The following is a 27,259-nucleotide window of genomic DNA, read 5'->3' on the forward strand; positions in this document are numbered from 1 at the left end:
AAGATCATGTCTACTCCATCAAATCTCACTGTGGATGAGTAAGAGAAGATGTAAAATATTTAACATATGAGAGCAAGGGACCCTGTGTTGGCTGGCCTTCACATTATTAGTTTTATTCACCACATCACTGCCCTTATTGCAGTACTTATTAAAGATCCACAAGACCTTGGATTAATTTCTTGATGATATATTATAACATACAGTTTATTCTTACCACCCAATGTAATGGGTACATATCAGAACATACAGCAAAAGTGGAACTTCTCAAGTTTAACAAAGCATAATCTGTGCTGCCAAACTGAAATCTAATAGAGAATGAAAGATATTCATAGTCTCATGCATTCTAATAGAAGTACAACTAAGCTGCAAAACTCAGATGTTTGCCATATTTTTTCAAATTACAACCTAGCCCTATCCCTGATGATGTCACATCCTTTCAGAAACTCTTTTAAACACATCAGTATGAAACATAACAGCAGACTCAAAAGTATAAGATCTAAGTCCAAAGCTATGAGAAGGTGTCTAAAACAAAGTACTCTTTGGGCCTGTGTTAGACAGAAATTTCTAATGCTAATCTATGCAATGTTTTTTCAGAGTAAAAAATGTTGACCGTCTTCCCCATATAAGATATTTTCCACAGATTTCTGAAATATTTTCCAACAAGAGAGGAAGGAACAGAAGAAAATGTACAGGATTGTTGATTTAGTCTCATAAAGGTTCTCTGAAGCCAAATGGATTGAGAAAGTCAGTAATGAACAGGTAAGGCAGAAAAGGAGGAGGAAGAATATCTAAGAATATCTAAGACAAGTAGAAACCACCAAATTAAATTATAAAATTATAGTAAAGCCATCTAAATTGCATTGTATGTATTTTTATTTTTCCTTTGAACTTTACTTGAAACCTCTCATGTAATTTGAATTCATGCACAGGAAAAAAGTTGTAGGTATCAGTGCTTGTTCAAATCCGTTTTGCTGTTTACATATGAGGTGGTATTTCATTCAGACTTGGACTAGCAATAGAGTTTTTTATGTGAAGTTGTCTCTTTTTAATTCAAAACAGTGATTTGAAATGTAATAGCAAAACTTAGATTCATTTGCCCTTTCAATAATTTTTCAGATCCTCAACACATGTAAATTGAACAAATCTCTAATGGTTGATTAGTAGTAAAAAATCCCAAACGTGAATGTGTACTGGTAAATATCTGAAATTGTAGATAATTTGTTGAAACAAAAACAGTGTTTCTCAGGAATCATTTTCAAGTACTTGGTTTCGCATAGCCCTGTAAAACTGATGTCTACTTCCCTGTTGACATTTCAATTGGGGATTTTTGTTCTCTTTTCTGAGACCGGGAACTTCATTATGTTGCTGTAGTTGCAAGCTGTCTGTGTGATTCTCTCATGGTTTCATACATCTGATGAGTATTTTATTTGGTGCCTTTGTAAATCGCTGTAGTACATTGTAAAGTATTTATCAGCCACAAAACCCCAGTGACATAATTAGAGATTTGCACAGCAAAAAGATGCTTGTTGTTTTCACACAAGTGTTGAAACTTCAAGGAGTCAGGATGATGAGAAGGGAAGGAACTGGGATCAGTGCAGAGGTCAGTTCTGGGGCAGACAGTAATGTGCAAAACCAGTAAGCTATCAACTCCAGATACCTTCTTGGTCAGTCAAAATAGTGCAATGACTAAGTGTAAACAATGCTACTTTCTTCAAAGGTTTACATAGCCCACTTTACATCCAGCTGTTCTCAGTTTCTCCAGTACTAATTTTTTTTAACCCATTAGAGAGGAGATAACAAGTAATACAATCAAAAACTAAGGTTCTGTAGAACTGGGATTCTCATCTCAGTGTAAGCTATATTTAGAGGTTTTCTTTCAACAAAAAACATGATACATCTTCTGCTTACTCAATGGAAACTAACAAGTTCTTTTAACAATATTCTAATTCCATTTCTTATCAAATGAATTCTTTGCTTCATATAAATTTTGATTGCTTTATTTGGCTTCACATTGCCAACACAATAATACATTGAAATTTGTTTTTAAATTGCATAGCTGTCGCTACCACTATAAAGAATACATGAAACATAGCAACAAGTATCACCTTACAGAATGAGGAATCCATCAATTAACATCTTTGAAAAAGATAGCAGCAAACTCAATTACGTTGTTTATCATGATTTAATAGCAGGCCAGCTTGATTGGTAGCTAAATGCAAGTAGTTACAATAGTCTCTATTTCCTTCCCCTGCTCCCAGGGAAAGAGCAAAGAGGAATGAGAGAAAAAACCCAGCCTTGTAGGTTGGAAACTGAAACAGCTTTAACGAATCAATAATAATAAGAAAGACAATACAAGTACTAAGAATATAATTATAAATATATATATATGTATATAAAATTTTAACACCCTTGATGACTGTCACCACAGTTGCTGCAGGGCAGGCAAGGGGAAAGCTCTTGGACCAAGCTCAATGGTAGGAAGGAACTGGACTCAGGAACATTAAAAGTACAATTCAGCTGCTCAGAAGGTGAAAAAACCCAAACAAAATAAAAATACCAATAAACCCCAACACCCCAGAGAACTAATGAAGAACAGAGTATCTGTTATTTAACAGAGTATCTGATCATTTAAGTGAGTTCTATGGGCAGTGATGCTTTACATACCTACTTTAGGCATGCCATATCGGCATTTGACATCTCAGCAAAACTGAGATTGCTAACTCCTTATATACTCTTCTATTCTTGTGAAGATTTGTTTCTTGTATTTATATCCTGGATTCAGAGCCCTATAAATAAGATTCTCCCTTGTTCTGGAACCATCACTTCCAGTGGGAACATATGCTAAGGTATAAATATATTGGCATACATTAATGTGAATTTCTGTACATCTTTTTTTGTGTTTTATTCAAATAAATCAGCGTCATAACTTTTTTTTCTACTTAAAAACCTGTAAGACAAGTACCAGAGTCTAAACCTAAGAGTGTTTTTCAACTTTTACATGAATACTGCAACATATATGTATGATTTTTATGATTATTTAGGAATCTAACTTAATTATTGCAGAATTAAGAGATATAAACAATAGCGCGATTACTTTTCCTGGCAGGTATATTCTGATTTTGATGAAAACTTTGCTAATGGAATTTCCAGATGCAGAAGACAGTGAGGTTCTGGAATACTCAGACAGTGAAACTATTTGCTGTGAGAGTCAGAGAATATTCAAATGTCTGAAAGGCCTTGAAACTTTTCTTTCAAACCATGGTGGGAACTAGAATAACTTAGATATTCTTTAGGACTTCTTATGTCTTTCCCTCTCCACAAGAATCAAATTGAATTGAAACTTCTTGTTGGCACAGTTGTCTTGTATTGTGTCACACCAGGTGGGACACCTCTCTGCCTGGCTGCAGGACCTATTGAGATGTGGAGTTTCTTGCATATCCTTGGGGAGGGATTTCTCCAGAGAGACTTCTCTTCTTGCTTGTATTTCTGTGGGGACAGACAAGGACAATCTGATTAAAGGTAGTCTTTAGAAAAGTTACTTTAGGGTTTGGGGAAATGTACGTTTGGTGTCTACTCATAAATCGTTGCTGTATAATGCAGGGTGTGCATATGTTAGACTGCTAGCGTCTTACTAGGCATACATTGAAGTTGCTCAGGTCTTGGTTGTAAAAGGCGATATTTACGAAAGAAATTGGGGTTGTGTGAAAGTTTGTGTGAATATCTAGTTTCTAGATGTGTTGGTTTTAATGATTCACATTAATTTTGCTGTGTTGTGTATTATTTGTGTGGGATTAGGTATTTGTATAATATTTTATCTGTTTTGTTGTAGAAATAGTTATAAGTTTTGCCCAGGTGTTATGTAAATAACTGGTTGGGGTCATGATTGGTGTCTGTTACATCCTGATAATCAGGGGATAAAAAAGATTATTGACAAATTTCTGCAGTATGGGTCATTAAAAGAATGTGAATCAAAATATAATACTCCAGTATTGCCTGTAAAGAAAACAGATGGGAAAAGCTATAGATTAGTGCAAGATTTAAGGGCCACAAATAAAATTGCAGAATGTCTACATCCAGTTGTTGCAAATCCCTGTACCTTGTTAACAAAATTGAAAAATGATCAAATGTGGTTTACTGTACTGTATTTAAAGGATGCGCTCTTCTGCTTTACATTGGCTGAAGAAAGCCAAAAATAGTTTTCCTCTGAATGGAAAAACCCTGAAACTCATAGAAAAACACAACTAACCTGGACAATGTTACCTCAAGGTTTAAGAACAGCCCACCTATTTTGGGGAACAAGCTGGCTTGAGACTTGGAAACTTGGGACCCTCTATCTCAAACCAGAGCCCTGTTGCAGTATGTGGATGACCTTCTGATAGCTATGTAAACTAAGAAGGACCATGTGCAATGAACTGTAAGCCTATTGAACATTCTGGGATTGTGTGGGTATCGGGTGTCTCAAAAGGCTCAGCTTATACAGCAAGAAGTTATTTATCTCTGATTTGAGATGTCCAGAGGACAGAGGGAACTCAGGACAGACTGAGAGAAAGCCATTTGCCGCACACTCATACCAGGAACAGTAAAGGAGCTCAGAACCTTTCTGAGAATAACAGGTTGGTGCTGTTTATGGATATGTAACTGTGGACTCATTAAAACCACTGCATGGACTATTGAAAGAATACCCAATGAAATCATCAAAATTGACATGAACTGGGGAGGCAAGAAGGGTGTTTGAACAATTAAAGAAGGAATTGATGAAGGCCCAAGCTCTAGGTCTCCCTGACATTTCAAAGCCATTCTGGTTATTTTGTCGTTCAACTACATTAGCATTCCTTCCTTACCTTAAACCCATAAATAACTACAGCAACATTCACTGGTGAAAGAGTGCGTTCTCTAACATTTCTCACAGTATTCTGCTTGAGAAACTGGTTGCCTTTGGCCTGGACAGGCACACCCTCTACTGGGTAAAAAACTGTCTGGATAGAAGGGCCCAAAGGGTGTTGGTAAGAGGATTCAAATCTAGTTGGAGGCTGGTCACAAGTGGTGTTCCTCAAGGCTCAGTGCAGAGTCAAGTTCTGTTCTATTTCTTTATTGATGATCCGGATGAGGACATTGAGTAAGTTCACAGATGATGCTGAGCTGAGAGGAAGTGCTGATCTTCTTGAGGGTAAGGAAAGATCTACAGAGGGATCTGAAGAGGCTGGATAAATAGAGTGAGATCAATGGTAAGAATTTCAACAAGGCCAAATGCTGAGTCCTGCACTTAGGATACAACAGCCTCATGCAGCACTGCAGGCTTCGGGAAGAGTGGTTAGAATGCTGTCTGGCAGAGAAGGACCTGGGGCTGTTGGTCAGCAGCTGGCTGAATATGAACCAGCAGTGTGTCCAAGTGGCCAAGAAGACCAATAGCATCTGGTCCTGTACCAGAAACAATGTGGCCAGGATCAGGGAAGTAATTGTGACTCTGTACTCTACATTGGTAAAGCTGCACTTTGAATACTGTCTTCAGTTTTGGGCCCCTGAGTACAACAAAGACATTGAGGTCCTGGTGTGTGTCCAAAGAAGGGCAATGAAACTGGTGAAGGGTCTGGAGCACAAGTCTTACGAAGAGTGACTAAGGGAATTGGAGTCCTTTATCCTGCAGAAATGGAGGCTGAGGCGAAACCTTATCACCATCTACAGCTACCTGAAAGAACGTTGTAGTGAGGAGGGTGTTGATCTCTTTTCCCAAGTGATAGGTGATAGGATGAGAGGAAATGATCTCAAGCTGCGCAAGGAAAGGTTCAGATTATACACTAGGAAGAAATTCCTCACCAAAAAGCTTATCAGGTACTGGGACAGGCTGCCCTGGGAGGTAATTGAGTCACCATCCCTGAAGGAGTTTAAAAGACAGGTAGATGAAGTGCTCAGCAATATGGTTTAGCAGTGAATAGATACAGTTAGATTCAATGATCACAAAGGTCTTTCCCAACCAAGCAATTTTATGATTTATTTCATTTAACTTTGTGTAATTTAACTCAAAACATTCCAATAAAATACATGCAAACAACATGTAAATACACACATAAGTCACATAAGTCAGACTCACTTTCTTTCATAACCCAGTAGTATACTTCTTACGTGATGCATACATTTTTTGTAGTCTTTGTTTTTGTTTAAATTCTTGCTTCTGTCCTTCAACTAAGTATTTTTTTAAAATCTTTTGCAGAGTAGTTGAAGTGGCTATTGTTGTCCATTTGTTTTTATGGTACCTTTAATGATCCTAAAATGACACACAAGCAAAGAAATTATTAAATACTGACAGTACATGTAGGGGTATGAAGAGAGTAGAGTGGGTGAACTGGAAGCATGCAAATGAGCTGGAGAAAGTCCTGTCATAGACTGAATAAATTATTCCTGTGGATAAGGCTAAATTGTGTTTCACAGCTAATTAATAATGCTTCATTATGGACCGTGGTTATTTTCCCTTGAAAACAAAACAGCCTTGCAACTATGTTGTGCGCTGCAAGCATTACAGCCCTTAGCCTTACCAATTACAAGGAAAGCAGAGTAACCTCCTCTTTCTTACGTGTGCCACTTTATTTAAAGAGTCACCTCAAATGGACTAGTGCCAGCTTTTCTACTCTTAGGAATTCTTCAGCATATGTCTGGCACAGACTATAAATTTATGCAGTGTCCCGCTCGCCACTTTGAGGCCATACACATCACAACACCCAGTTACTGAATGGCCTGCTAACATTGCTACCAGGGTCCCTTATTCATCTTATATGTAAATTAGTCTCTCTGAGCACTGGAAATGCCTATAGCAAGTGTGAGACTTCTGTCAAACTCTATAAGAAAAACAGTGAAAAATGTACAGCCATTAATCCTTTGGTGAGAACTCTTACATTCAGCTTCACTATGCAGGATAAGATTTACATATCCTGCAATCAGCCATCCCAAGCTGAAATGTCCTTATCAAATAGTAACAGGTGTGCCTCCAGCAAGCTCTCAACTGCACAGGAAGGATGTGAGGGGAAAAATTAGTGTAGCTCCTGATCCAAGGCTTTATTCCTCTGCAGAAAAGGAGAAAATTCTATGAATCAGTAGGCACCTTCTCTCCTGACATTAGTAACAGTGTAAACTAGTGGCTTGCTCCAGTCATGTGGCTTTTAGGTGTCTCATCTTGTAGATGAGTCTTCACATAGGAACCAGCTTCCGCAAGGCAGACATTAACTCTTGTTAATGGGACATCAAATCTCTCTTAGAATGCAGATACCTTCCTGGACTTCCTCCTGCTTATCCCTGCCAGCAGAAAAGACTGCACTGGGACAATGGCTGGACATGAACAAGTGGCTACAAATGGTGCCTCTACTGAAAAATCTCTGTCTGGAGGTGGTCAGTTTGTCAGTAATTGCAAGGATCTCCCTCCGAGTTCTGCTGCTACATTTTTTCCCTCTAAATTCAGCTCAGTGTTAGCTGAATTTGTTCTTAGCACTCCTGCCTGGAGTCAAGAACTACATCAGTCTCCAAGAGTTAATGTCTCCTTTTCAGCAAACAATCTGAAGAATTGCTAAAAAACTTTAATCCTGAATTAGTAGAATGGCTTCTGAATTAGAAGAAGGTGACATACTGCATCTAAGTGCACTAAAACACTACCCCCTACGCTGGAAGAGGAGGATGAGGCGGTTACATGAGCTAAAAGTTTACATTCTTGAGGTAATTAAAGCCTACATTCTGCTGTCAGTAATTTGCATTATGCTCTTACTTGACTCTAACCAGATCCCTCTGGTTAAATGAGAATTACACCATTAGTTTAGGATTAGGTTCATTGACTTCAGAGAACGTAACTTGATATATGACAGCACGAAGAAGATAAACTTACAAAGCACCAAAAAAATTGAACTAAATATACATTTATATCTCCATAATATTTTAAACATGTAAATTTCAGTTGCACAAACATTTAAATTGTGCTTATTCTGTATATAAAATGGTCCTGGCAGTACAGAGATCATTTGCATTGGAGCCTTTGAGAGGGCACAGTCCTGGTTTGTTATAAAGAACCATATGTTCTGAAACAACCATGTGAGTCATATGATACCAAATTCATAAACTATAATGCATAAAACCAGTTGTAAATATACCACTTTGGTGTGTGACATTTTATGTATGATAATGGAGTTCATGTGTGTTCTAAAATTATACATTCAAAACTGTCTGCATTTTCTTTTACAACTTACTCCAAGCAAAACTTATTTAAGCTTATCCACCAGCACAATGAAACCAACATCAGGTCCTTTCTTTTTCAATCACAAACTTATTTAATTAACAGTTGTCAAGAACTTACACCTTGCTCAATCCAATGACTGGATTTGATAACTTCTTTTGTTTCCTACATTATCTTGTCAAGTGCAGCAAATTAAAACCTTATGCTCTTATACTTCTGCGTATTTTTTTCAAGTTGTTATTATGGTGTTGTAACAGTTCAACTATCACAAGTTATCACCTCTGCTTGTCCAATAACATCAACCTCTAACCCAGATTGCCAGTTTGTACCATGAACTTTTCTGGTTTTCCCTGTTCTATTTACCCACAGAATTCCTTCTATTAGCTGATCTGCAAAGCTATTATTTCTCATTCCCTGCAATCATTGCTCTAGTGAACCCAAAGGAAATTGTCCAGGTGGCAATGAATAAGCTGAATAAGAGCTATAGTTCAAAGATTAACCAGGTACAGATGATCACTGTGCACACTAGTGGTTTACGCAATTAGTCTATCCTTACCCTCCTCTCTCTCTTTTTTCCCATTATCATGAAATGCCTCAAATTGTTTAGAAAGAAAGAGTTTTAATGAGGGAAACATGAAAGAAAGGTAAAGCAAAGTGTTTAATCTATTTTATCTACTGCACAGAAATAAATGAATAATCTGGAAGGAGTTCCAATTTTGAGTAAATTCCCCATCTCTGTCAGTGATTAAATCATCTATTTGCATCAACAGAGCCAGACAATGTACATTTTAATCAAATGCTAATTAAAGACAATGTCTGGGGTACATGTAATCCCTTGAGGACTGCTACACAAGTTAGCCTTCGGTAAAACAGAAGTATTTTTGCATTTCGAGAGCATTCCTACCTTACCAGTATTTTTTCCCCCAATTTCCTTACATTCTTGGGCTAATTTATCAATGCATGATATTGTTAGATAAGATTGTGAATTAGTTTTTTCTTTTGTTTTTAATGGAACAGATAATGTATTTGGCTGCAAATACATGGTCAGAGCAGCTGTGATTGGCTGCACCTTCACTTCTGCGTTATTATCTTTCAAATTCGGATAATCATGCAGATATCATAAGTATGCATTTGTCTTAACAGTATTTTCAATGAAAGTGGAATGATGGGCAACAACAGATGAATTTGCAATATAATACAATAAAAATGTACAGTGGGAGTCTCTTATATTGACTGTTTTGTGATCTATGCAAATATATGTTATTGTAAAAATATATAAATCACATTATGTGAATTATTTCCTTTAAATGAAATGTAAACAATTTTAAGAGGTTTCAAAGTATAAGCTGCAGAGGAGGTTTTGGAATTAAGTCCAGAATCGAAATTCAAAATTTAATCTGAAAGAACGATAACATGTATCTTTTTTCTGGTCTAACTGTGAAACCAGTAACAAGGCTTTAATGTATATTGAATGATAGTAATGAGATCAATATAATTAAAAGCAGTGGAACTGACTAGTGCTGTTATTACTTCATATGCATTCTTATATTCTGTTCTCACATACCATATAAAGAACTACTGTTTGTCTGCGCTACGTATCATACTAGCACATATAGGTGTCCTATTCAAGATCAAGAAGAGTTGAGCCTTCTGTGTGCTCTGGAGAGTTTTTATATCCCTCACACAGTACTTTCTGATCTGAGACAGTTCTGGGTATTCATCATTACTTAAGTCAGTTGCAATATAACAGGCACAGCTAGTTGGAACTTCTGATAAAGTCATTCAAACTACTTCTAAGCCAAATGATTTGTAAGCGAACATGTCAAAATCTGCCTACTTTTTTCTTTGTGTGCTTGATTTACTTATTTACATTTAAAACTCTGTACTCTTCAATCAGTTCTTGAAAGGCAGAAACTTCTCTTTAACAGAAATCACATTAAAGAAAGGCAAAAAACAGAGGTACCATAAAGATTTTCATCTTCACAATGGTCAAACACCAGTTTTACAGACCTTGTATTTGTTAGTAAATCAAGCTAATTGTTCAGAAATAGCCACTACTTTGTGGCTTTTTCAATGGACAGTACTCCAAAATTCTCAGCAATTCATCTCTCCTGCAGTGTGATTCTCTCAGAAAGAAGAGAGTAAATTGTTTGAGAGCATTAACAATTTCAACCTGATTGCAGTTCACTTTATCTGTTTTGTGATCGGAGATGGAATTTTGAAGGAGAATCTCCTACATCAGCCATCTCTTTCTCTTGTTTGGTTTGTGTAAGAAATCAGGCAAGAAAGCACAATGGGATTTCTCAGGAAAATGTAAATTACACAGATTATGGTTTGTTTTTTTTTTTTTCTATAGCTTCATCAAAGCAACACTATGGACTTTAGGAGGTAAGCATATTTCAGAAAGCCTTGTTTTAGAGTATGTCATTTAAAATAAGGGCAGATGAAACCAGATTTGAATTATTTAGCTAACTACTTTCTTGTATTCTATTGTGTTTTATTATTTCCATTGCAATTTTGAGAAGAATCATTCAGCACATATATGCATATATGCACAGTATTTTCTTAACAGATAATCAGATGAATGGGGAAAAATGCACGTCTTGGGGCTGGTTTTTTGTCTTCAGATATATTGTTGTCTGAAAAGTTGGATTCATTATCCAACATGCAAATAACCAATCTCACATGCCAAGTTGAGATGCTGGTTTTGTTACAGAGTTGCACAAGTCTGGGTGCTCAGTGGCTTTTTCATGAATCAAGCCCGGCTGTCAAGTCTTTGTGCTCAATTTATTACAAAATTTGCAATTGCATCATACAAGTTACGATTGGTGAGAAGGGGGCCTGGTTCTGGAGGTGGATGTCTTATGTTTCTCTGTCAAATTGGCAGTCCTGATGACAAGATCTGATTTAATATGTTGTTTGGTTCAGATGTCCAGGATGTTCTTTAAATCATATTGTGAGTTCTCTGATCTTTTACTTAACACAAGTTCTGCTATTTCATTTAGTATTAACAAACATTAGTCTGTTCTGCTGATTTCTTATCAAGATGTTTAGAACAGTATACTCTTTTTGCAAGAATATCACTCAATACATGGAGTATATCTTTGCAGAACATTGACAAAATATAGTTTGAATAATCAAGCATTGTTTTAAGACAATCTTTTTAAAATTGACAGTCATCTTTAAGATCTATTTAATCCCTATATGAATTTTGTACAAACTCAAGATAGCGCATGGTCATAATGATCGTAATCTGATATTGTATGAACCACCAATGTCCAGTGGGGACAGTGAATTCAAAGTTTTTCAGTGAAAATGAACTTGAGTTGTTCCCACTTTTTGATAAAGTCTCTCAGTTACCTCCTAAGCTGTTCTATAACAAAGCTGGCCATTTTGCTGTATTGCAGTAGTATCTTATTAAGTAAGCAAAGAAAATACCTCATGCTATCATCAGACTGAATTTACAGTTTTTGGCATTTTGTACGTTCTCATATGCACCACAGCAAATTCAACAATGAAAGACTAGCAAGAAGTCTGAAAGTCTGTTCAGTTTTAACAGCTTTTGTTCCTATATATATGGGTGTACACTCACCAGCATTTCATATCAAGCTTCATTGCAAGTAGGTATTACAGACTGGCCGATTTCATTCATTTCTGAATCAAGATAAGGAAACATATTGCTTTCCATAAGTGTGGTACCTAGGAACAGGCAAAAGCAAATTCTTTTAAATATAATTTTTCAAATAATAACCATATACTTGGCTATATCAGAAGTGTGACCAGCAGGCTGAGGGAGGTGACTCTCCCCCTCTACTCCATTTTCCTGAGACCTCCTGCTTGAAATTACACCCATTTGACATTCATTTCATTTCACAATGTGTCATTTCACAATTATGAGAGCTTGGTATATACTTGTTTCAGAAAAAAATTGAAGGTGAAATACAGAGTAATCTGAATATATAGTGAATAACACAAAAAATGTTCCCGGGCCCAGCCTGTGCACGTAGATCTATGAGGGGTAAACCTTATTAAGCTTCAGCTTAATAATCTGACAGAGTCTCTGTAAAGGCTTTTAATAAATCCATTGGAAAACCCAGTGAGACCAGATTCCTCCTTCCTTACGCTTCTTTGAAAACTTCAGCCAAAACCAAACACAAACCAAATCTCATCCCTCCTTCCATCCCCCTAAAAAATCCCTCAGAACAAAACAGAAAAGATCCTGAATATTCCATCTGTGAATAGAAAGAATCTGTTATTTCTTAGGGAGCTAAAGAAATACATATTAGCAAGTAATTTGGGAAACATAAAAAGGAGACTATTGAAAACACTGAAATACATAATTTGAATGCTTTTTAAAAAATGTTTCTGTTTTGTAAATGTTGAAGTATTTCCTCTCAAATTTTAAACAGAACTATTTACATTTACACTTCTTCATTACATTTCATTACAAATCTGTCTCTATGGCTCTGAATTAAATAAGCCAAATTACTGTGACAAGGAATCAGGGACTCCTAGCTAGATGCTGTACCACTAACGGGGAGCAGAGTGAAAATTCCACATACTGGAGGACTTTTTCATGTAGTTACTCAATATTTTTCCAAATTGGACCCAAAGGAACTCCAAGCTATAACTTTACGTTTTATTAAAAATACTCATTGCCAGGGGAATTTTTTGTCATCTGGCCATTTTTGTACTTCTCTCTCACTGATTTCATGAACATGACATGAAGGAAATGATGCTCTCTCACAGTTTCAAAGGGTAACGGAAAAAATTTAGTTTTTCTGGATCGCTGTTTTTGTTCAGAGCTTGCTGTTTGCTACTTTTCCAGATAGTCTTTATGTGAGTTCAGGCTGTTCTTTTCCTTTTCATTGCTGCACAAACGAAAACTTGCTGAACGGCTCCATAGCTTTATCTCTGTGCTTCATTCTCAGCCCTTCATGGCAGTTATTTTCCTCCTTTTGCTGTAAGTATTTTCTTGTACTCTGCATCGGACATTTACAACAAGCTCAGGTCTGTCTGCAGCACGCTTGTATTTTCTTTAGGTGTTTTATGGGCTTACCCAACCAACATCACCCTGCCACATGCTCAAAACACTTTCTGATGAGGGCTCCAGTTGCAGCACTTTCTGCTTTGTATTTCCCCTCCTGCTATACAGAATGATACCTAATGGGTCAACTTCTTTCTCCATTGTACTGTAGATGTTGATGGGTTCCTTCAGGATAATATTGTGCCATGTTCTTGTAGTTCTTTGGACGAGAGTTCCTTATGAATTACCACTTAAATATTTTCAAAATTCTAATAAAACAGATCTCCAATCATACATTCAGTTCTTTAATTCCTTCCTTTACTTTTTGTCTTTTTCATGGTCAGTCGCATTACTTTCATTGTTTGTTTTGCAGTGCAATGCATGATGAGTTTGTCCATAATTAGGACACTAAAGTAGCTAATATTTCCTTATTCAACTATAAAGAACAGGGGAGAAAGGAGGTCAGCATGAATTAAAACCAAATCTTTCCAATGTCAGTGTTTAAATTCAAAAGAAATAGTTTCCAATCATCTTAATGTGTTTCTTTTAGCTCATATAGCATTCCAAGTTTTAACACTATTTCCTTCAACTTAAGTTGGTTTTGTTTGTAATGAAATGTAATGAAGAAGTGTAAACCTAAACATTTTTTTTAAAACTTCAAGAGGAAATACCTCTATATTTCCAAAATGGAAACTATTTAAAAAAATGTTCAAATTATACATTTAATTGTTTTTAATGGTCTGCTTTTTATTTTTCCCACATTTTATTTGCTAATATGTATTTCTTTAATGACCTAAGAAATTATTTTTTATATTAAACTCACTGTTCATAAGATTTTTCACACATCTAATTGAGAATAGACAGAAAAATAACAATTAAAATTATCTGTCTGAAACCATACACTGTTTAAAAATTTTTGTTTACAATTAACCTAAAAATATACACTTTTTCTTTTTCCAAAATTAGGTATATTGACATTCTAGAGTGCCACAAATTTTACAGGGATTTGTTAAAGAGAATGTCCTACTCAAAGCAATGTTAGTCCTTCATTTTTCAAGAACGGTTAGTTTGACTTTTTTTCTACAAAAAACTTAATTCAGTCCAGATTCACTATGTGTCCAAGGAAAAAGCCCTGAAGAAAAATTAATGCACTAAAATAATGGTCATTACTGAGAATTTTATTGGTAATTTCGAGAAACTTCTTATTGACTAAAAGAGAAAAGACTAAACGTCTTTCACCAAGCCAAATAGAATGCCATTGTTTCAGAAACCTTAGAAGTAAAAACAATTAAAATCTTTTTTCTGACTCCAAGCAGTGCATCTCCCTCTGTAGTTGTCCTTTGCGGACCTACGACAAGATGATCACAGATTATTCCAGAAGGAATTGTATGGCTTTATACATTAATGCCTGACATCCTGTTGTTTTTTAAAATATATAAGATATATATCATATTGCCTCTTCAGTTTATATTCTCTTTTTCCAATATGGAATAAATCATTAACTCTCATTTTTTGTAAAAGGAAGAGCACATGGCATTTTAAAATATGGAATTTCTGGAAGAAAATTCTGAACTGCTCTCTGGACATGAAGTTAAATTTTAATGTGAAGTGCTGTATTTTATAATATATTTTTTTGGTTGGGGGAGGATAGAGTATAATCAAAACAGACAAACCAAAAAAAAACAAAACCAGAAAGCTGTCTTATTGCCCTCCGCATAATTTCCTTACATAAGAAAGTTTGATGAAGTGCATGACACTTCTTTACCTTCAGCAATACTGGGAGGTTTTTTTCCATAACTTAGTAATGAGAATTGAGGTCTCATTGCAGGACTAGGTATCTGCTTCCACTTAATTTGGCCAAATTCTCGTTGAAGATCAAAGACAGTGTACGATTTTTATAATTTTTTTATATATATATATCCATGTACATATTCTGTGAATCCTGAATAGAAGATATAATACACTGAAATTATGTGCTTGGCAAATTCTTACATACAAGAGCTCCAGGAACTTAATTGACAGACAGCATTCCAGAAAGAAAGAGGAGAACATAGTGTTTCCCTACTAGGTACTCCAGGAAGATCAATAAAACTACATAGTCACCAGACTCAAATACTTCTGCCAAAGCTGACAAAATCCTTGTGATTCTTTTACTCAGGTTCCACAGCCAGATGGGGATATAAAAGCTAATGTTATTTTCTTGTGCTAAACTCTATCCTGAAACTAAATCTGGATGTAAATGGACTTAATCCAACACTGCCTGGCAGTGACCAAAGTCACTATAAGTCAGCTAATATTGATATAGCTACAATTACAGCCACAAATTTGTTGTTCAGTGTATAGACCTATATTCCCAGTCTGAGAAGGATAGGTCTGCCACTTTATTGTGTAATCTGTCTTTCTGTGTTTTTATTGTAGGTTATAAATTGACAATAGTGGTTCTTTATCTTAACAACATTAGTATACATAGAAATGTAGGCATATATTTCAGTGCAGATAGACTATAGTTCATGTAATAAAAAATCCAGTGTTTCAGAAGTATGTATCAGTGTAGAATGTAAAACTCACAGGTATTATGAAGCATTTCCAATTGTAGACAACTCATTCTGTAGATCTTCAAAAATAAAAGATGTTAAATATCTACTGTTTGTCTTAAATGTTTGAAATTTCCAATCAGAAATTCATTGGAATATACTTTAATTTTCCTTGACAAAAAACCCTTGCATCTTTGGAAATAATATAAAATTCACATGGAAGAAAAGAAAAAATCTCAAAAGTTCCCAAGAATGCCACGGAATAGACAAAACTCTGAGAAAATAAATGTTAGTTTCCTAAAACCTTGTCACACTCTGGAGGCTTTGAGTAAAACTTAACGTTTTCTCCATTCCTATGCAAAGTGGAATTACTTTCATAATGGTTGAACTGAGTTAAGTACCTGCAAAGAGAAGAAACCACTTAAAATATTTTCCTTGAAGAGCAAAGTTTTCTACTCTGCTTACTTTAATTAAACAGAGATTTTTTTTGTGCCTGTTCAGTGAATTCCTGCTGCTTGAATTTCCATATCATATATGTGTTTAATACATAAGAGTCAGGAAAAGCCACAGGCAAGCCTAAAGCCAAATTCACTATCCACTAAAAACGCTGTTCAGTTTTCAATTAACGGCCATTGAGCTTTCTGGATGGTTTGTAGTTCACAACTCCAAGCTGACTTACTGCATTTGCTTTAATCAATTTTGTTTTCACAAGGACAGAGATGATCTTTTTTAATTAGCATAATGAACAAATGGAAGTTATCTCGTATCTTCGTTTGTTTCTGGAGAAGAGTTCATCAAAACAACTGGATTTATCTTCTTAAATGGGAATTCTCATTCTATGCTACCTCTTCCTTTGCTACAGGACAGAGCTACAGACAAAAGAATGTAGTTTTTTTTAATTGCTGTCCCCCAGTATGGCTCAGCTAATCAAAACATGAGGGCAGAACCTCACCCTGGGGAGTATGTGTTGTTATCCCTGCTCCCCGGTATAACCATCTTTCCTGATGCTGCGGACTACTTGCATCTGGTGCTTGCCTGCTGCTGTCTTCTGACAGATGTCCTCTTGGTGTAAGGTGTCACTATGTGTCTAAGACATTAGTTTATTTATGAGAGCTAAAAAGCAGGTCATTTTTTTGAGCATAGCTTTAACGAACAATTAGTGCAAAAAAATTAACCCAATCTTTTACTTCAGGCTATGTGAACTTCCAAATACATTAATAGTTGTTCAAGTCCTGAGAAAATAGTGAACCTAAAAACTGAATTAAAGTTTTTATAGGCATCAAATATACTCAGAGGAGGCTTACAACAGAAAAAGAAAAAAAACCCTATTTCTTTAAGTTTATTATTTTAAATGACTCAAAGTAAAAAAAAAAAAGGTGTGAGTCTTTCAAACACCTCATATAACAATTGTTGTTTTATGTACACTTCAGCTCAGGTCCATGAAATAAGGCAAGGACCAAGGAGCAAGCTCAATCGCATCCTCAGGAGGACTAGATCCTGTGTCACATAGACGTCACACATATGCAGCAGTAAGCCTGACATGTCAAAGGATGTATGCAGGTAGAACAAACCTGCATCAATTGTACTGACTGTTCGAAGAACACTGTCTCACAGCAGCAGTAGGACACTTCACAATCAGAAGATGCCGAGAGTATTTGTGAGGTTATTTGCTGTTCCTAGCCAAACCCCTTATCACCACTAAGGCCTTGATATTCTGTTGGCAGATACAAAGGCAAGATCCACTTCTGTGGACCTTTCCGTGGCTTTCCTTGAAACAGATTATCTAGTAGTGACATAGTCCTCTGTAAGAAACGATTCTATTAGGGAAATTGATACATAACCTTGAATTGAGAGTAACGAGGTGTTTTGTTTCTTTTTTATATGACTGCAAAGGAAAGTTTCAAAGGGCCACTACTGACACAAGACAAGTATTAACTCTAGAGCAAAAGGCTAAAAGGTTGAGAAAAAGAGAAAAAAAGAGAGATTGTCCTCTTCTCTAGACTTTTCTCTTCCAATTAAATTTTAAAATGTCTGTTCTAGACGTCTTGGTAGCCCACAGCTATCGCTCTTGCCTTGTGTTCATGTCCCAAGTGACATGGTGCTCTGTATGTGATTGCAGAGCTCTTTGGTTAAACAAGTACTTTATTTACTTCTCTGGGTGATGACACTTACCTGCAAGGAGGAATGACCACAGGGATACTGAATTGCTCTTCAGTAGTTAAATACAATGTAGTGCAAATTCTGTGACAGCTGTTACTCACTGAAGAATTGTGTAGCTGAAGTCTGCTTGTATTACTAATGTCTCTCTCATGATATTGAATATTAAGATGAGAAATATTGAAGCCAGACAAGGTATAAACAAGAGGTCAAAATGGATAAAAATGAATGTTAAAACTGTCCCTGTGTTATCCGCTTAGAAACTACATATTGTGTCATGTAAAACATGTGTTGATTAATTATCAAACCTTTTTGCACCAAAATACTACATTGCAGAAGAATTGCATTGGTATTATTGCTTGATTATTAGAACTGAAAAAAACATACAGCTTGTTCTGCAAATTCAGATTTTAAGTTGTGGACTATGATGCCTTTTTTTCCCATAGCTGCATAAGTTTCGGTGCCAGAGTACATAAAACATCAACAGCTAGTAATTCAGTCCCAAACCCAGTCCAATTATACACGTATAGAACCTTTAATGCATTCTTTTTAATAGTATCTCCTTTTAAGAAAGTTGTGTCCTGTGGACAGATGGTTAAAATTTTTTAGGCAAAAATTTTGTTATAGAGCAGTAATGACCTTCTAGGTACATGTACAGAAGTCTTACATTTAATTATTATTAATAGGAAACAAGAAATTTTTACCTTAGACCAAACAAAAAAGATCTGGGGGAAGAAATTATATATTATTCACAGACCATTTTGATTCTGAGGAACATATAATTCTGGTTTTAGAATAAGAAAAACAAGTGCTTTTTGAAGTATGAGATCTATTTCGTTACATGGGCTCAGTCCTTAAGTTTCTGTAAACTTCCAGTGGTCACCAACATTTCTTCAACAAAGTTTGCAAGATTGGACCCACTGCCCATAAGACTTTGCTAAAGCAAACTGTACAGGACCCATCTCGAAGAGGAAAATTTTGTGAAAATGAAATGAAGTAAATGCTTTAAGAGCAAGCACTGAAATCTCTAGAAAAAATAACAAAGGGATGTTTATGTAATAAATCTAATAACCTCTCTTTAAAATGTGAAACAAAGAAGAACTTAGTTCACTTAGAAGGCTGAAAATTCTGAATGCTTATGTAACGCCACAAGAGTAAAATTCCTACTTTCAGAAAATTATCCATGGAAATAATAATATGTTATGCCTTCAACGTCCATATTCATCAGCCTCTGAAAGAAAGATGCAACTCATTAACCATATCTGAAGGAAGCTCTCAGGAGTTAAAATTTCAAACTGCCCTAAAAGAAGCAAGGGGATTTTTTTCCCATTGCATATCGTAACGTTGCCTCTGGTTGCTCTGTGCAAGAGCTTAGAGTAGCTTTTCAGTTAAACTTTTTCTAGAGTGAATTGTTGAGTGTTTTTTTCTGAAGTCTACCAAAGATACCCAATTTATGTTCTATTCATACTACACAATTGATTTCTGCGATTATAGTCACAGGATTCAGGGTGGAGGTGAAGGGGATTTTTTTCTTATACTCCCATGCAATGCTATTCATGTTTAAGATCAAACAGTTTGAAAAAGTTCCTACAGTGAACAAGCTTCAGGCTTTAATAACCTTCTAACTCACACAAAACAAATATTCACCCCACCCTACAGGCCTGTGTGTAAGAGCTCCCCAATGTGAAATTATGAGGTCTGATAGATGTCATTTTTGACCTCATACCAACTAAAGGGATATTAAATGAATTAATTGTGCGTCAAACCTGTTATCAGTCTGCTTTGGAAGCATTTAATGTCTATGAAGACTGTGAACAGACTGTGAACAGAAACAGGAGGAAGACAGCCTGCATGCATGAATAACGTAAGATTTTTATAAATAAGATTTTTTTTTATTACAGTGGATTATTTCTTCACGGTTTACAAAGTGTATTTTCTATACTTTGTGATAGCCTTAAAGACTTGCATTTGCCAACTGACTTTACTAAAGTTCACTGTCATAATTACTACACAGTTACTATACATACACTGATGTGTGTGACAGTATTTCTGAAATGCATTCTGCAAAACAATCCTCACTCTTTTTCTAACACAGGATTCACATTGATACAGATTTCACCTGCACCATTCCTAGATTAAAATGGAGGAAGAACAGATCCAAATTTGATTTAACTCATTAACTATTATTTTTTATTCAGGATGAATAGTAGTATGATCTTCTTTTTAACTATCTTTCCAATGTTGTTATCGTGACTTTAAAGGAGTGCAGCTTATTGATTAGCTTCCATAACCAACATGGAAACAAATAAGACGAATATTAATTTCTGGGAAACCTTCATAAATAAAGTGGAATTGGACTGCCCGCAAAGAAGATTAAAGGCTGCTTTTCTCTATCTTTTTCTACTTCTGAAATTTCATTATTATGGTGTGAAAAGTGATAGCTCTTTGTATCCCCGGAGGATATTTTTTTTCAATCATGTAAATTTCATTTGCTCAGACATCTATAACGAGACAGAGGTAGCTTACAATAATTTACATTTCAATCTTCCAAATGCATGTGAAGTGGAAAACAGTTCTGTGACAATAAATTTTTATTAGCTGAGCTAAGTGTAATTTACAGCTAATATATGAAAATCTTCTCAGTTCACTTCATTCTGACTGATAAGGCAGAAAGAGCAATATATTAACATAATGAATCTGTGAAGTGTTTAACACTGTTTACTTAACATGTTGTCTATTACACATGGAATATTAGTTTGAGACTTTTTCAAGGAAAGTGACATCAGCAATTGACAGTTATTGATTTGGCAGCAAGGTGATGTAACTGTTTTGATGAAAATTAAAGCCCAATTAAACTTGAATTCCTAGCAGAACTATTTATCACTGACAGAGCGCTGAGTAAATACTACTGACAATTGGCCATGCTTTAGTGCAATAAAATCAGATTGTTTAGGTATAATGCTGTTTAAAGAGGGTATCTTCTAATTTCCTTCTTTGTAGACTGTAGTTAGTACACATCCATACTGAACAAAAACCTTTACTTCAGATATTCACCCTGAACCAAAGTTTTTAATATTAATGGCAGGATTGAATTCCAAAATTTCTTAAGGAATATCAAGATGAAAAAATAAAAGATGATCTTCAACTCTCTTGAAAAGCAACAGTTCCAACAAGCAAGAATATTTATATTAATAAAATAATAATAATTTATCAATAACTTAGTAATAAATTTTCCCTCTAAATTTAATATTAACTTCATTGTATTAAATAACAGCTGTTTTATAAAAAGCCCATACAGCTTATGCCATGAACCTGGCCCTTGGAAATCATACTTTCTGAGCAAATGTGTAACTCAACTCCCTGAATATATTCAGAAATTGTCTGCTTACTACACTTATATACTTGTCCTGTTTAATTCTTGCACTGTTTCAGCAGACAGGACATAGATCTGAGGATGGTTATTTTGTTCCTTTTGCATTGTGAATTCACTGTTATAATGAAGACTCTTCAATATGGATAGTGTATTACTGGAAGAAACTGTTTTATGTTTAGCTGCCATCAATGAAGCATACATAGTGTTGGACTTCTGAAAAATTTATTTTTCTCCTCAGAAAACAATTCTGAGGAGACAAAAAGAAATCTTTTGGCAAAATCAGTTTAAAAAAGACATGTATCTATTGCCATCTGACAACATCGACTTAAAAAGGGTGCCATGGATATTGTCAGGAATAATTTCTTCCATTATGTCTTGTTGGATCGGATTCCCAAACAAGTTGTATATTCCATATGCACAAACCATGTACTCCCATTCATGATCAACCAGACATGGTGCTTTATAGGAAATGGAGTTCAGCTTGGGCACTGACTGCAGGTAAGTCTGTGATACCTTAGCCACAAATCCTCCTATTTCCTTTCTCCTGTAAATATATATCTTAATACGACTTTTCAATGAAATAAAAAAATTAACCCTACCATATCAGTAAAAATTATTTAGTAGTGCTAACTACTGTAGACATATTTAAATTCTGTAATAAATATCCAATCTATTGTCTTATTTTAGAAGTCTGAGGGTAGTTTGAAATACAGAAGCAACTACTTAGGATTTATGCTATGCTCACTGACACAAACAACACATTTTTTAAAATGTCATTAAAAGGACGAGTGTACTGTGATGGACACATCTACAAAAATTATTTCTGTGCACTAGCTAACTTGTGTAACAAAATCAGTAGGATTACCTGAGGAGAATAGGAATGTGGCTAGAAAATACAAGGTACTATTTAGTCTGGATTGGATCTTGTGCATGGCCATGGTAATGAAAAGTTAAAAATATTGGCATCTGTTATTCTTTTCTATCATCCATCAAATTACTGAGTATTAGTTCAGGTAATATGAGAAACTAAGGTTCATACAGTAGCAAGAGACTAATACTCTTTCAAGACACGCCCACCTCCCCTCCACCCTCTGAGAGTACATTATATATATACATATTTCAGCCTACAATTTTGGTTCTTGAAATTTTAAATTATCTAGTTAACCAGAAACATCAGTGATGCTTGTCAGATTAGTTACCGTGTGCAAAGACTAAGATCATTTGAGAATGGGATAAGTCCATTAATGTAGCATTTTCCTCATTAGAAGACCTGGCAGGGCAAAATCCATGTAGAAAATGACAAGCGAGTGCAGGAATAGCCCATCTCACCAAGAAAGCAAGATATCCGTCTGTATCTAAACAGTTGTATCGAGTATAGCTTGAAACTCCTTAAGTTCAAAAAAACTTGAAGGAAAAAAAAAAAAAGAGACTTCAGGGCTTTAGGGAAGATGATTGAGGGCTCTGGAGCGCAAGTGGTGTTTAGCTCCATCCCAATACTAAGGAATATGGAACAGGAGGTCAGGAACGTACAGATGATTAATGCCTGGCTCCGAGCCTGGTGTGAGGAGAGAGGCTTTGGCTTCTTTGAACATGGGGTGACCCACCCACCCCCAGGTTTTCTTACTAGGGATGGGTCATACTTGTCTCCAAGGGGGACTAAAGTTATCTCTAAAAATCTAGTTAGGCTCTTAAATAGAGCTTTAAACTAGATGTGAAGGGGGAAGGGGAGGAGACCAGGCTAGTTGGGAATGAGCCTGGAAGTGGGAAACCGGCGGCTGAGAAATGGTGTGCTGGAGAGGACCACCAGTACACCACAACAGGGCAAGTGAGGGCGAGTACAAGTGGGGACAGTAAGGATGAAACTGGGTCTGTGGAATTAGTTATTCCAAGGACCAGTCAATCGAGAATAAACTCTCTTCCCTTTACGAGGGCTGAAGGTTCATCAGCCCAGCTGAAGTGCATTTACACCAATGCAAGCAGCATGGGCAATAAGAAGGATGAGCTGGAAGCTGTTGTAGGGCAAGGTGACTATGATGTCATTGCCATCACAGAAACATGGTGGGATGACTCACATAACTGGACTACAGCTATGTTGGGATATAAACTCTTCAGGAGGGACAGGAAGGGTAGGAAAGGAGGCGGGGTAGCCCTCTATGTCAAAGAGTGCTTTGATACTCTTGAACTGGATTACGGTGAGGACGGGATCGAGTGCCTATGGGTTAAAATCAGAGGAGCCCACAAGAATGGGGACTTTGTGATAGGAGTCTGTTACAGACCACCCAGCCAAGAAGAAGCTGCTGATGAACTCTTCTATAAACAGCTGGGGACAGTCTCTAAATCTCTGCCTCTTGTCCTTGTGGGAGACTTTAACTTTCCGGATGTCTGCTGGGAGTACAATACAGCAGAAAGGAAACAGTCTAGGAGGTTCCTGGAGTGCATCGAAGACAACTTCCTTGCACAACTGGTGCAAGGAATAGCGAACCAACAAGGGAGGGTGCCTTCCTAGACCTGCTGTTTGTGAATAGAGAAGGTCTTGTTGGGGATTTGATGGCTGGAGGACGCCTGGGATTAAGTGATCATGAGATGATAGGGTTTTCAGTTCTAGGTGGGATTAAGAAGGGGGTTAGCAAAACAGTCACATTAAACTTCCAGAGGGCAGACTTTGGCCTGTTCAGAAGGTTGATTAGCAAAGTCCCATGGGAAACAGTCCTTCAGGGCAAGGGAGCCCATGAGGGTTGGGCGCTCTTGAAAAATGAAATCCTAGCAGCTCAAGAGCAGGCCATCCCTGTGTTCCGGAAAAGGAGCCGGCGGGGGGAAAAGCCAGCTTGGTGGAGCAGGGAGATCTCAAGATGCGTCAATAAGAAGAAGAAGCTCTATGTGCTCTGGAGGAAAGGACAGGCATCTTGGGTGGACTACAGGGACGAAGTGAGATCGTGCAGGGAAAAAATCAGGAGGGCCAAGGCCCAACTAGAATTAAAACTCGCTAAGTCTGTGAAAGACAACAAAAAGTCTTTCTACAAGTACATTAACAGGAAAAGGAGGACGAGGGAGAATATCCAGTCCCTACCGGATGCAGAAGGAATAACAGTGACAGGGGATAACGACAAGGCTGAGGTACTTAATGCCTTCTTCACCTCAGTCTTTAATAGCAAAGAAAGCTGTTCCTTCTGTTTACAAATCCAAGAGTTAGAGGGGCAGATTGAGGCTCCCGTGATCCAAGAGGAGGCGGTTAGAGACTTGCTTGCCCAGCTAGACACCCACAAGTCTATGGGGCCAGATGGGATCCACCCAAGAGTATTGAAGGAACTGGCAGATGTCCTTTCCAAACCCCTATCCATCATCTTCCAGAGGTCCTGGCTGACTGGGGAAGTTCCACTAGACTGGAGGCTGGCTGATGTTGTGCCCATATACAAGAAGGGTTGCAGAGAGGATCTGGGGAACTACAGGCCTGTCAGTCTCACCTCAGTGACAGGGAAAGTCATGGAACAGGTAATCTTGAGTGCTATCATGAAGCACATGCAAGAGAACCGGGTGATCAGGCCCAGTCAACATGGGTTTACAAAAGGCAGATCTTGCCAAACTAACCTGATCACCTTCTATGACAAAATCACTCGACTACTGGATGGGGGAAAGGCTGTGGATGTAGTCTTCTTGGACTTCAGTAAAGCCTTTGACACAGTTTCTCACAGCATTCTGCTTCAGAAACTGTCAGCCTCTGGCCTGGACAGGCGCACACTCTCCTGGGTGAAAAACTGGTTGGATGGCCGGGCCCAGAGAGTGGTGGTCAATGGAGTTAACTCCAGCTGGAGGCCAGTCACAAGTGGAGTTCCTCAGGGCTCAGTACTGGGTCCAGCTCTGTTCAATGTCTTTATCAATGACCTGGATGAAGGCATCGAGTGCACCCTTAGCAAGTTTGCAGATGACACTAAGCTGGGAGGAAGTGTCGATCTGCTGGAGGGTAGGGAGGCTCTGCAAAGGGATCTGAACAGGCTGGACCACTGAGCCGAGACCAATGGGATGAGGTTTAACAAGGCCAAATGCCGGGTCCTGCACTTGGGGCACAACAACCCTATGCAGCGCTACAGACTGGGGGAAGAATGGCTGGAGAGCTGCACGGAAGAGAAGGACCTGGGGGTGCTGGTTGACAGCCGACTGAACATGAGCCAGCAGTGTGCCCAGGTGGCCAAGAAGGCCAACGGCATCTTGGCTTGTATCAGAAATGGGGTCACCAGCAGGTCCAGGGAGGTTATTCTCCCTCTGTACTCAGCACTGGTGAGACCGCACCTTGAATACTGTGTTCAGTTCTGGACCCCTCACCACAAGAAGGATGTTGAGGCTCTGGAGCGTGTCCAGAGAAGAGCAACAAAGCTGGTGAGGGGGCTGGAGAACAAGTCTTATGAGGAGCGGCTGAGAGAGCTGGGGTTGTTTAGCCTGGAGAAGAGGAGGCTGAGGGGAGACCTTATTACTCTCTACAACTACCTGAAAGGAGGTTGTGGAGAGGAGGGAGCTGGCCTCTTCTCCCAAGTGACAGGGGACAGGACAAGAGGGAATGGCCTGAAGCTCCGTCAGGGGAGGTTCAGGTTGGATATCAGAAAAAAATTCTTCACAGTAAGAGTCATTGGGCACTGGAACAGGCTGCCCAGGGAGGTGGTCGAGTCGCCTTCCCTGGAGGTGTTTAAGGAACAGGTGGATGAAGTGCTTAGGGACATGGTTTAGGGAGTGTTAGGAATGGTTGGACTCGATGATCCAATGGGTCCTTTCCAACCTTGTGATTCTGTGATTCTGTGATTCTGTGTGATATTAGTAGATTGAAATCTCTAACACTTTTCCCAAATTAAATCATAAATTTCATCTTACTAGGAAAAAGTAATTACAGCATAAATGATGATTTAAAATTAATGATGTCTACCGTTTTAATCAGTGTTTTCATTTTATGTTGCTTGGGATAGTGGTACTTTTTATGCAAGCAACAGATACTTTTTATGCAATCACTATAGGAGATAGCGTGACAATTTTGCTTGTATAGTCTGTAAGCCAAATTTGTAGGACCTCTATACTTCTAACTTACACAGAGCCCACATAGACTGTTGACCTGTCATTGAATTTCCAAGTACTGTATTTCTTGCAAACAGATTCATATTTCTATCCCTAAGTATTGCTTTCAGTAGCAAAATGGAATGTTTTAAGGTGAAAGAGATGTATGAAAGTAGTTATTGCAAATATTACTAATCTGTCTTATATATCTAAAACTGCAGTAGACAATGGAAGCTATAATACATGTAATAAATATTATTATAAATTATTTTTTATCTGGATTCGTCTTTTAAAATTCCTTTCCCTGTGCTCCCTCTCTTCTTTATTTTCAGAATTGGAACTTGAAAGAGTATTGTATTTCTCCCTTCAGGTTCCTGAAAGACTCAGTTTTTCTACAGAGTTTGGGATGTGAAATATATATGTAATTTTCTTGATGCACTGTCTGTAAGAGTACTCTTCCCTTTCCCTGAGTAGTAAGCTTATCTACTGCCTGTAGCAATTCTACTTTGGAAGCAAGGGAGGTCAGAGGCAGCAGAGTTGTTGTGTGTCTTTAGACCAGCCTGGCCAAGGAGTGCATAGTGCTGCTTCACGGAGGTGCAACATGCTGTTGTTGCATCTCATTTTTTATCTCCTAAGAACTCCGGGGCAAGTGACCTTTCACACTGCCCATGCTAAAACTCTGCTCCACAGATACAGCCAATCCCACAGTCAAAAAATGACTCATTACCCTTTTAATTTAGATGGCAGCTGCAAATAGAGGGTAAGTCACAGGAGAGACTAATGCATGGGAACAAATTAAACCTGATAGTCTACCTCTGAACTAATCAAACCCTTGACTTTACACCAGGAAAAAATCACGTCCAGAAATTTATGCGAACATTCAGCAAGTCATAACATTTTTGCTACGTATTTCAGTAATTTCATTT

The sequence above is a fragment of the Cuculus canorus genome, chromosome Z, assembly GCF_017976375.1.
Source record: "Cuculus canorus isolate bCucCan1 chromosome Z, bCucCan1.pri, whole genome shotgun sequence".
NCBI classification, from domain to species: Eukaryota; Metazoa; Chordata; class Aves; order Cuculiformes; family Cuculidae; genus Cuculus; species Cuculus canorus.